Source organism: Hoplias malabaricus, chromosome 9 (genome assembly GCF_029633855.1).
Source record: "Hoplias malabaricus isolate fHopMal1 chromosome 9, fHopMal1.hap1, whole genome shotgun sequence".
Lineage (NCBI taxonomy): Eukaryota > Metazoa > Chordata > Actinopteri > Characiformes > Erythrinidae > Hoplias > Hoplias malabaricus.
This window is the reverse complement of record NC_089808.1, coordinates 37,642,893-37,653,142: the sequence shown is the minus strand read 5'-3', so window position 1 is coordinate 37,653,142 and position 10,250 is coordinate 37,642,893.

Sequence of the window (10,250 nt, the reverse complement as noted above, 5' to 3'; positions counted from 1 at the left end):
TGACTTAAAATGTCCATAGGTGTGAGTGTGTGTCGACCTGCAAAGGATTAGCGCCCCCTCCTGGGTGTGTTCCCACCTTGCGGCCAGTGATTCCAGGTAGGCCCTGGACCCACAACGACCCTAATCTGGATAAGCAGTTACAGATAATGAATGAATTCAAATTGTGGAACTTAAAGGGGCGCTAAGCACAGTTGCTGTTGGAGTTGTTCAAATTAATAAATATGGTTATGAAATAAGGAACGAAACAAACAAATGCTTCAACAAATAGCTGCACGAGTTCAGCTTGGAGTAATAATGTTTATCACCTACTAGCATGTGTTTTTGGATTGCGTGAGGAAACCCGGAGGAAACCCACACTGACAAAGGGAGAACACACCAAACAAATGTTTTTGAGTGAATCAGAATCAGAATATCAGGAGGAGGCTTAATGCTAATTTGAGAGTTGTAGCCTGTTGTACAAAATGTACTTGGTTTAATACAACTTATGTTGTAGTCTTATTATGCATTGTTTCAAAGCCATTGAAATTATTAGACAAAAACTGACCACCACAAGTAAGTGAAAATTAAAAATACTGATCTAAGAATTGTGGTTTGTTCTATAGGAAGCACTTTATATAATACTAATTGTTTTGTAGTTGTATAATAGATTATCCACATGCTATAGAAATGAATAGACAAAAAAATGATTACCACAATGTAGTGAAAGTTAAAATTGCCCACATTCGAGTTGTAGTTTGTTGTAGATGAGAAGCTAGATTATATGAAACTATTTTTGTCGTTTGTTGGATTATTTAAAAGCTATTGAAATTATTATTAAAAATGACTACTACTATTAAGTGAAAATCAAAAATACAAATCTGAGAGTTGTAGTTTGTCATATAGGACATACTAATTTAAATAAATATATTTTCTAGCGTTTTTTTTGGATTGCGTAAAAGCTTTTGAAATTCTTAATAGAAAATACATCACCATGGGCATCAATGGTTAAATTGAACAAAATAAGAGGTGTAGTATATTATGTGGGTTGCACTTGATCAAATACAAATTCTTTAGAAACAATACCATTACTGCTATTGAAATTTTTAAAGAAAACTATCACCATGGAGGGGCGGCACGGTGGCGCAGCAGGTAGTGTCGCAGTCACACAGCTCCAGGGGCCTGGAGATTGTGGGTTCGATTCCCGCTCCGGGTGACTGTCTGTGAGGAGTTGGTGTGTTCTCCCCGTGTCCGCGTGGGTTTCCTCCGGGTGCTCCGGTTTCCTCCCACAGTCCAAAAACACACGTTGCAGGTGGATTGGCGACTCAAAAGTGTCCGTAGGTGTGAGTGAATGTGTGTGTGTCTGTGTTGCCCTGTGAAGGACTGGCGTCCCCTCCAGGGTGTATTCCCGCCTTGCGCCCAATGATTCCAGGTAGGCTCTGGACCCCCCGCGACCCTAAATTGGATAAGCGGTTACAGATAATGGATGGATGGATGGATATCACCATGGAGGGCGGCACAGTAGCACAGCAGGTAGTGTTGCAGTAACACAGCTCCAGGGACCTGGAGGTTGTGGGTTCGATTCCCGGTCCGGGTGACTGTCTGTGAGGAGTTTGGTGTGTTGTCCGTGTGGGTTTCCTCCCACAGTCCAAAAACACACGTTGGTAGGTGAATTGGCGACTCAAAAGTGTGTGTGTTGCCCTGTGAAGGACTGACACCCCCTCCAGGGGATTTGCGCCCAATGATTCCAGATAGGCTCTGGACACACCACGACCCTGAATTGGATAAGTGGTTACAGATGATGGATGGATCACCATGGGCCAGTAATGGGTAAATTGACCAAAATAAGAGGTATAGTATGTCATGTGGGTTGTACTTGATTAAAAACAACTTGTTTAGAAACAATATCGTCAAAGGTTCAAATACTACTGAAATTGATTCTCAAAAACTCATCACTACGGACCGGCAATGGTTAAAATTACCAACGTACGAGATGTAGTGTATGTCGTGCGTGGTTCGCCAACCTTCGTTTTTACTGTGTACGTTAGTTTGTAAACGGTCCCTTAGCTCTCGCGGAGGTAGCGGCAGCCCATAGACAATATAAACAATATAATTCGTGTTTTTAAAGGGCAGACATTTCTGACATAAACTGAGTGGTAGCTGCTTACAAGAGCTATTGAAGAAAGAAATCTGAATATGCGAATATGAAACCAACTTTACCAGAGTATTTTGCTGGAGACACTCGGTTCGTGCGCTCACTGTGCCTTTATATCTGTAACACCTCCCCTCAGTGTACACTCACAGACACACATCCTGACCAATCACCGTGCGGCTTTAACAGAAAAACAAACAAACAAACTCGCTGGATTTATAACTCTGAGGATTTATCAGAAAAGCAAAATAAGGTGGTGGCCGGGTCCTCTGTGAATCCTCAAGATCTATTCTACACACTTCTTTATGGTGAGTTTATCAGGATTTTGTCATTTCAGCATTGCTGAGGGTAGCAGAGGAAGATATTCACAAATGCACTGATCAGACTCACGCTGAGACTGAGCATAAAATTCAGTCAAAATACACATTTTAGTCGTGTCCCCAGGTTTTCACTCAGTCCTGTTACCCTAACACATTTGCCCTTCTAAAAATGTGGAGCCTCCCAGGAGTCACATTTTCAATAGGAACGTACATCATCTGGATCTGCTGAAGGCAATGGCAAGACCAAAAAGGTGTTCTCTCATTCATTTTTCTCTATATTTTAAGATATTATAACTATGACTGAGAAGGTGAATCTCAAGTTACCGAAAACATTTCGGTGTTCTCCCTGTGTCTGCGTGGGTTTCCTCCGGGTGACTGTCTGTGAGGAGTGTGGTGTGTTCTCTCTGTGTCCAATGTTTCCTTAAAAATGCATTTCCTATGCAATGTTTGTGCTCTTCTGTGAGTTATTTAGTTCCATCTCACACAAACCTTTCCACACCCAGGTCTGTAGTGGATTATTGCACAGATTTCTCTATCTATTCATACACACTTCTTTGTGACAAAGCACTGTCACAAAGTTTTTGATGAATATTGGCACCAGATACAAAAAATAAAATTCAATAAAATATATTTATTTATAAGGGGGAAGCCATGGTTTCTCGCACTGCACTCACAAGTAAACTGATATTTGCTATTACAGACCATGCCTGCAATGGCTGTAATGGGGAGGTGAACTCAGATGTGGAAAGACTCATATGGAAAGCCCTGATAAGAGAGTGTGACCAACAGAAATTTTAATATAATGTGGTGCAAAATATTTTTGACTGACCCTTGTAATTTCAAAGTAGCTAATGAACAAAAGACATAAGTAAAGGTATTCATTCACTCATATTCCAAACCACTTCGTCCTTTTGGGTCGTGAGGGGTGCTGGAGAAATCATATCTCAGTGCTCATTGGGAGGAAGGCAGAAAACAACTGGCAAATCCATGGCATCATGCACATTCTCACACACACACACACTCACACACACACACACACATATGGTCTCCAATTCACCTGACTGTATGTCTTTAGACAGGAGGAAACCAGTGTGACATGAGTACATTAGAGTACATCTCCAACTCTCTTCCTCTCTCCACCTCTATTGCTGTGAGGTAGTATAAGCATATTGCACATCCTTTTAAGACAAAAATCTTACAAAATCAACACAAAAACACACACATTTTAGCATACGCACTGACAGACACATACGGACACACTTTCCTGTTACTCAGTGTTCATTTCTGTTACACAATGTTCATTCCTGTTACCAACACATGTTTTGAATTGCTAAGCATGTGTGTTACAAGATTTAGTGAGTAGAACGTGTGGTGCTGTTAAACAGTGTTCAGGACCCTAGTGTGCCACGTTGACTTCAGTGAAGTATTTTAAACATTCTTAAATATAAAGGTGCTACAAAAGGTTCTTTGAGGAATGTCATAGAAGAACCACTTTTGGTTCCATAAAGAACCATTTTTGCTAATATATAATAAAGCAAAAGGGTAAAGAACCTTAAGATCAAGTGATGGATTTTTAAACCTTTAAATGTTTCTTCACACTCACACATCTCTTAAACAAAATTAGTTCTTTATGGGACCAAAAGTGGTTCTTATCGCTCATAAAACCCTTTTGTAGCACCTTTGTTTTTAAGAGTGTGCTTCTAAATTTAGTCCTTCTGGGCTTAGAAGTATTTCACTGGGTTTGTTTTGGTTTGTTTTTAAACATTGTGAATATGTTCTGAAATCAGAATCTGAAAATACTAAATATTTACAATGTGACAATAAAATTGAATTAATATGTATTATCTACAGACCAACTAACACTAATTAGGTCAATTGACAACATGATTGGGTATAAAAAGAGCTTCTCAGACTGTCAGTGTCTCTCTGTAGCCAAGATGGTAAGAGGATCACCAATTCCACTATTGTTGCGCCCAAAGATAGTGCAGCAATACCAGAATGGTGTTACCCAACGTAAAATAGAAAAGACTTTTAAGTTATCATCATCAACAGTGCATAACATCATCAAAAGATTCAGAGAATCTGGAACAATTGCTGTGCGTAAGGGTCAAGGCCGTAAAACTCTACTGGATGCTTGTGATCTCCGGGCCCTTAAACGTCACTGCACCTCAAACTGGAATGACACTGTCAAGGAAATAACAGAATGGGCTCAGGAATACTTCCAGAAAGCATTGTCAGTGAACACAATCCACCGTGCCATCCGCCGTTGCCAGCTGAAACTGCAAAGAGGAAGTGCAAAAGTGCAAAGAGGAAGCCGTTTCTAAGCAAGCCCCACAAGCTCAGACGTTTGCACTGGGCCAGGGGTCTTTTAAAATGGTGTGTGGCAAAATGGAAGACTGTTCTGTGGTCAGATGAGTCACGATTTGAAGTTCTTTATGGAACACTGGGACGCCATGTCATCCGGACCAGAGAGGACAAGGATAACCCGAGTTGTTATCAACGCTCCGTTTAGAAGCCTGCATCACTGATGGTATGGGGTTGCATGAGTGCTTGTGGCATGGGCAGCTTGCATGTCTGGAAAGTCACCATTAATGCAGAGAACTATGTTCAGGTTCTAGAACAACATATGCTCCCATCTAGACGTCATCTCTTTCAGGGAAGACCCTGCATTTTTCAACAAGATAATGCCAGACCACATTCTGCAGCAATCACAATGGCTACGTAGGAGAAGGATCCGGGTACTGAAATGGCAGCCTGCAGTCCAGATCTTTCACCTATAGAGAACATTTGGCGCATCATAAAGAGGAAGGAGCGACAAAAAAGGCCCAAGATGATTGAACAGTTAGAGGCCTGTATTAGACATGAATGGGAGAGCATTCCTATTTCTAAACTTGAGAAACTGGTCTCCTCTGTCCCCAGACGTCTGTTGAGTGTTGTAAGAAGAAGAGGGGATGCTACACAGTGGTAAAAAATGGCCTTGTCCCAACTTTTTTGGGATTTGTTGACGCCATGAAATTTTGAAACAACATATTTTTCCCTTAAAATGATACATTCTCTCAGTTTAAACTTTTGGTCTGTGATTTGTGTTCTATTCTGAATAAAATATTAGATGTTGGCGCCTCCACATCATTGCATTCAGTTTTTATTCACAATTTGTTTAGTGTCCCAGCTTTTTTGGAATCCGGTTTGTTTAAAATCTAATTATTTAATATAAATTACATAATTGTCATTAACATAAGGAGTTACCTCAGCACTGGGGAGTTTTGATCTGAAATCTGCTGCTGAATATCTCAAGTTCATTTTATCAAGCAGTTGTGCATGCGCATGTTATACATATCAGGAAATCTGTAATATCTATTTAAAATGTGAATGACAGAAAATATGCAGTAGACAACAATGCTGTGATAACGATGGCGCTTAGGACTATTTTAACAGAACTGCTTTTATATGCGTCACACTTTTAGTATTTGGTTAAAGTGCCTGGTTAAAGTTCATGTGACATCACAACGACGCCATTGCTATTATCAAGCAATAGTGAAAATGCATGAGTTTTGTATCTTGACCTACATATTTACACCAGTTTCAGTAAATATGATGTACTTTTCCCCAGTGCTGAAATTTTACTCACCACTTGTATATTCATGAGTTATCACTAAAGTGTATGTTTTTCCTGAGAAAATGTTATTTAATTACACTATATTATATTATATTATTTTATTTCCCACAGATCTTCAGAATTGTCCACCATGAGCAGCACTGGCATGGTCTTACATATCAAGAAACCTAATGAGCCACCGCTAACCATTACAGTAGGCAGGTCACTGGCAGAGGCACTGGAAACTACCGTGCAAGAGTTAAAGGAAATCCTTCACACTCAGTGTGGCATAGGTATGGTTACATTTACTTATATTTATTAAAACACCTGTATCTTAAATGAAAACAGGCAACTAAAGCCAAAAATATTTGGACTTCTGTGCTAGTCATGGTTTGTCCATAACGAACACCATGTTCGAACATAAGGTTGCTCATAAGTGTACGTGGTACCAGAGCACCTTGGGCCAAAGGTCAAGGATCGACTTTGTGATCGTGTCTTCTGATCTGAGGCCATATATTTTGGATACACGGGTAAAGAGAGGGGCTGAGCTGTTAACCGATCACCATCTGGTGGTGAGTTGGAGCCAATGGCGGGGAAAACTGCCGGACAGACCTGGTAAGCCCAAACGTATAGTGAGGGTGTGCTGGGAAAAGCTGACAGATGACTCTGTCCGAATGGATTTCAACTCTCACCTGTTCCTGAGGAGGTAGGGGGAATGAATGGACCCTGTTCCGGACTTCCATTGTGGAAGCGACTGCATATAGCTGTGGTCAACAGCTTGTCTGTGCCTGTTACGGCAGCAACCCAAGAACCCGTTGGTGGACACCTGGGGTGAGGGAAGCTGTCAAGCAGAAGAAGGAGGCTTTTTGGGCTTGGCTAGCTGTGGGAACCTCCGATTCTGTGGATGGGTACCGGCAGGCGAAAAAGGCTGCAGCAGTGGCAGTTGCTGAAGCAAAATCCAGAGCATGGGAGTAGTTTGGAGAGGCAATGGTGAATAACTTGTGGGTGGCTGCAAGTTGGGTGGTTAGCACCCGCCCTCTCCATTCCTCACAGGAGCGACAACTAACACGGCCAACCCCCCGTACAGGTCAGTCGAGGCTATTCTCATCTCTGGTACCATCTCTGATACTTCCGAGAGTATCTTTTGCACTGAATGTCTTTCTTTAATGCACTTATTACTTCCTGGCATATTGCACTCAATGTATGGTATTTTGTATAATTTGTGCTGTAGTTTGAATGTTAGATCCTCTTTTGTAAGTCGCTTTGGATAAAAGCGTCTGCCAAATGCATAAATGTAAATATAAATGTAAATGTGGCCTCAAAAAGGTCAAACACTCTGACATCTCAGGAGGGGAAGTGGGGACACTGTCCAAGCTGTGCTCAGTAAGGATGGTGAAACTCTGAACTTGACTGAGCATATTGTTGGCACTGGATACTGTGTGGCTGTCTTGGATGACACGCCTCTACAATATTGCATGGAGCTCGGGAACGGTACCTTTGGAATAGCAAACAGGGGTGATTGTTCCTATTTTTAAAAAAGGGGACCGGAAAAAGTGTGTCAGTTATCGAGGCATCACACTTCTCAGCCTCCCTGGGAAAGTCTATGCCAAGGTGCTGGAAAGGAGAATCTGTCCAATAATCGAACCTAGGATTTTGGAGAAACAATGCGGATTTCATCGTGACCATGGAACTATGGACCAATACCTTTTTACAGATGATTGAGAGGGCATGGGTATTTGCTACTCCACTCTACACATGCTTTGTGAATTTGGAGAAGGTGTACGACCATGTTCCCCGAAGGATTTTGTGGGAGGTGCTTTGTGAGTATGGGGTGCCAGGGTCGCTCCAGCGAGCCGTACGGTCTTTGTATACTCAGAGTTTGAGTTGTGTTCACATCCTCGGCAGTAAGTCAAGCTTGTTCAGTGAGGGCATTGGGCTCCATCAAGGCTGTGCCTTGTCTCCAGCTTTCTCCAACAGGTTGCTGGGCGTACTCTCCGTGATCGGGTGAGGAGCTCGGAGTAGAGTCGCTGCTGCTTTGCATTGAGATGAGTCTGTTCAGGTGGTTCGGGCATCTGGTGAGGATGCCTCATGGACGCCTCCCACTGGAGGTATACCAGGCACGTCCAACTGGAAGGAGGCTCCAGGGTAGATCCAGGACACACTGGAGGGATTAAATCTCCCAGCTGGCCTGGGAACACCTGGGGATCCCCCAGGAGGAGCTGGTGGATGTCTAGGCTTCTTTGCTCACCCTGTTGCTGCGACTCTGAAATGGATAAGCGGAAAAGATAATGATGATATCTAACCTGGGGCAGCACAGTGGCACAGCAGGTAGTGTCGCTATCACACAGCTCCAGGATCCTTGGGTTGTGTGTTTGAGCCCCACTCTGGGTGACTGTCTGTGAGGAGTTTGGTGTGTTCTCCCCATGTCTCCATGTTTCCGCCGGGTGCTCCGGTTTCTTCCCACGGTCCAAAACCACATGTTGGTAGGTGGATTGGCAACTCAAAAGTGTCAGTAGGTGTGAGTGTGTGATAGGCTTAGGGTTAGGACAGAAATGTGTGTGTGTGTATGTATATATATGTATATATATATATGTATATATATATATATATATATATATATATATATATATATATATATATATATATATATATATATATATTACATAACATTTTTTTTCTTTTAATGTTTAGAACCTGTCTCACCTCTACTCTATGAAGATACATATTTAGAAGGCTCTCAGAAACTTGGATATTATAACATCAAGAGTGGGGATATGATTTTTGTTGAGCAGGGCCCTGGTGGAGGTATGTTATTTACATTCTATCACAGAACAATTAAATGAAATATAATAAATAATTAATTATTCTCTAAATAAATTATTAGAGAACTATGCATAGAAACAATTAAAAATATTTAACTCAGCATGCCTAACATGTATTTAACTGCTTAAATTTAGTGTATATAATAACTCACAGTAATTGAAGTTTTTGGGTGTAGGACCATGTTGACCTCGCCTCAACTGCTTCACAATATGAGTAAACCCTGAGTGAACCCTGCATCTGCCTCAAACGCTGATGTGCATCTTTGAGCCTACCCTTACCTTCATATGTGTCTCAATGGGACTGCCTCATGTATGGGGAACGTGATCAGCCTTTGTCATGCTTGCTTACCCACTGCTCCCATTTCTACAAGCTTTGAAGCACACCTGCTTCTTTCTTCAGAACACTGCTTTGATAGACAGCATTGCACCCATTTAAATGTTAAATCCTGTTCTCTCCTGTCCCTCCTTCCTCCTCTCTCCTTCTGTCTCTACTCATCATCCCAAAGCCTTAATCATCCCACCCTTCCCTTTCTCCTCCTCTCTTCTTCTGTCTCTACTCATTATCCCACCCCTCTCTTGATCATCCCACCACTCCCTTCATCATCCCACCCTCTAACCCTGCAGCAGCCACCACTCAATGCTTCAGACTTTCTAGCTTGTACCCTAATCCAGTTCCCACTGACCTGATGATCATAGCTGTCTTAAAATCAACTCAGATGACTCTATCATGTTGCGCAACCCCTACTCCTTTATTGCTGTGGCACTTTGAGGACTCGAATTACCAGTCACTCGATCCCCATTCATCCTAGAATTTCTGTCATCATCAATCTATAAAGGACATTCAGTTAAATCAACCTAATGATATTCCTCTACCTTCTTACATGATGCTCAGTCATGCACCAGTTTATTAAAGGCAGTTCATTTGTGGACTCGCTACAATTTCACTCACCTACTCCTGATCCAGGACACCAGCCAAACCCTGGACAAACTACCTCTCAGCCTGACCATTGTGTATTACTTAATGACTAGCGTTTTCTACTCACACTTTCTACTATTATTCAGCTTTAAATTTACATTCAACCCCCATGTGGTTCATTTCACAATATTCAGAACAGTTTTAGATCTCTGTGTTGAGACCCCATTTGATGAAGTGCACTGTCAAACAAACATCTAAAAGCTGAAAGGTTAAGGTCTTATTTTAGAAACTGTATTATTGGCAATATCAAATATATCATATTTTTATAAATTAGACGTTTCTGCTATTTGCTATAATAGATTGTCTATGGAGTTTATGCAAGTTCTCTCTCTCTCTCTCTCTCTCTCTCTCTCTCTCTCTCTCTGTGTGTACCCTTCTGATTTTTAACAAAAAATCTCGTTTGCCAGTG